At 42.4% G+C, this 2,528-nt stretch overlaps 2 pseudogenes; both read right to left on the bottom strand.

Annotated features, from left to right (window-relative positions):
• Positions 1–576: 576 nt before the first annotated feature.
• On the bottom strand, positions 577–2,029 carry LOC118566195 (annotated as a pseudogene).
• Positions 2,030–2,457: 428 nt separating this feature from the next.
• Positions 2,458–2,528, bottom strand: part of LOC105930530 — a 2,369-nt pseudogene continuing 2,298 nt past the window's right edge.

The following is a 2,528-nucleotide window of genomic DNA, read 5'->3' as shown; positions in this document are numbered from 1 at the left end:
TAACATAAACATTAATATCCCATCAATGTATGAAACCCCTGTAGAGATAACCTTTGTAATAACTACAAAACACATTTGAACCGTATCAGCAATGCAATGGAACAGGATGCTAGCATGGGCTAATGGGCTAATTCCATTAGCCCCTTTGTTTAAAGACATATGGATGCATCACAAACATTTCCAATGACTATGTAATCTTTCCCTTTGGGTCTCTCTGTCCAACCTGACGGTGCCTCGTGGATTTCGTTCCACTTTGGCTATCCAAGGAAGGAGCACTGAAAAGTAGGGAAAATCATTGGTCTGGTCAGCAGCGGGCTAGCGTGCAGCTCTGCAGCTGTAAGCTAACCGACAGTGTGGTCGGGCAGCTTGGAGGCTTGTAGCCATGAGCGTGGAGTATCGGTCGAGGCCTGAATGTCCTGCAGACAGCCTGACCCGGTTGCAGTAACGATTTCAGCAGGTTTTCTTCAACATACAAAGTGGGTCCTTCTGCCGGCTTTTCAGCTCTGCATTGCTTGGAACCAGCTCCGCCTGGAGTCCGCTGAGAAAGCAAAACAAAGCTGGCATAGATGGATTTGTTCACTTCAGCATCTGTTTTTAAGCAGAAGTAAGAGACTTATCTTTGAATCGGCTGGCAGTTTCTGCCGACGCCTGGGAGGAACTGAGTTTCAGAGAGGCTCATATCTCACTCAGCCTGTGGCCTCTTCCAGGCCACATGTGTGGCTCCTGCAAGGAGTGATCGTCTGAGAGCCCGGTCAGAAGTGAGCTGATCTGCTGAGAGAGAGGCTGTCTTTGCAGCAGGGTGGTGAAATTCCTTCTGGTACCTTCCCATGGTACATGGTCAGAATTCAATCTGACTACAATTATTTCATCATGGCTTTAATATGGCACAACAGCACAACAACACCAACAACTGAAATACTCTTAATAAAAATATGTTGGAAATACAAACAACAGGTATCCAGGTTTATAGGTATCCAGTTCAAATTATTATACAGACCATTTGAGATGTTTTAGTTTCACAATTAGAATTTTAAACCAACCAGAGAAACAAAACAAAGCCAGTTCGATTTAAAGCACAGAGGTTGTACTGAAATCTGGGGTTCGGAGATTTCTGGAATCCTGCTCCAGGTGGCTCCTTTTTCTGGCAAACAATGCCAAACTTTTTCAGAGGTAAAGGCATAGAGGAGTGGAGTGATGCAGCTATTTAAAAATGATAGAGATCCAGTAATGTTCCACATGATTTTACAAACATTTAACAGTAAGTCATTTCTGAGACAAATAGCTGCAATGCCCAGCACATTAATTGTATAATATGGAACCCAAAGAACAAAAAAGCAGACGATGATACTGGTTACCAGTCGAGTTGTTTGTCGATTGTTAAAAAACGCTCCCTTACTGACCTTTTTGTGGAGCCTAATGTATGCAAACGCAACCAAGATAGGCAGGGAAATCCCACCAAGGTCTCTGACAGAAGCACCACTGCTTTTTCTGTATCAGAAGAATATTCTGGTTGACAACGTGTCAGTTTCTGATCTGTTTTCAGCTGTCGAAACACCAAACTTGGGATAGACAGGATGACAGAAACCACCCAGAGCAGAACCAGCAGCATTCTTTTGTGTACCTGATTGCAGACCTTACGGTGGACCACCACAACATAGCGCTGGACACTCACTGCAGTCACAGTCAGCATGCTGCAATAAACACTGCAGTACACAAGGGTTGCTAAAAGCTTACAGGTCTCCACGCTGAAGGTCCAACTGTGGAGTAAAGTGTAAATCCAAGGTGGAAGGGTCAGCAGGCAGAGGAGGTCAGAAATGGCCAGATTCAGCATCAAACTCCGGCTCAGGCTGGACATGTTCTGCCACTTAGGCTTGAGAAGAATCACACCAATGTTTCCAGGAACTCCCAGAATAAAGCAGAAGGACAACACCACTGCGGGGATGAGATCTCTCAGGTTCCATGATGGAGGAGAAACTTGTCCTGGAGAAGAGAAGTTAGGAGGAACCGCAGTGAAATTAAGTTGATCCATCCTGCACCTGGCTAGGAAAGTTGTGTTCTGTGCGACTGATGCTGTAAATGGGGTATAGACCACAAAGGAAGTGGGTTTTCAAAGAGGAACTTAAACTACTTATCATGCTTATGCTATCCTGCTTATGCTCTGCATCTGTGCTGTGTCTACACGTGTGAAATAGTTGATCTAAATTTAGATGTCCCTTTTATTTTCATGGTACATTAAAATGACTGACTAAAGTATTTTTCCATTAAACCAAAGAAAAGAAAATTTTAATTAGTTTAATATTTTCTACATTTACTTGTATATACAATTTAAAAAGAGTAACAAAGATAAAAAAAATATTTTGCTTCATTAAATCTTTTGAACTACTTTAAAGAAAACCAAATTTCACATATGAAACTGACATTTTTGAATATGCAAATCAAAAAAACAACAACTTGATCCTAGTTGTGATAGAGTTTGGCTAGAGTTCCAAGAAGGGTCGTATGGAACCAGGCTGAGAACTTGAGTTTTT

Source organism: Fundulus heteroclitus, chromosome 15 (assembly GCF_011125445.2).
Source record: "Fundulus heteroclitus isolate FHET01 chromosome 15, MU-UCD_Fhet_4.1, whole genome shotgun sequence".
Lineage (NCBI taxonomy): Eukaryota > Metazoa > Chordata > Actinopteri > Cyprinodontiformes > Fundulidae > Fundulus > Fundulus heteroclitus.
Note: the sequence above shows the minus strand (reverse complement) of the source record. Positions and strands in the feature narration are given on the sequence as shown.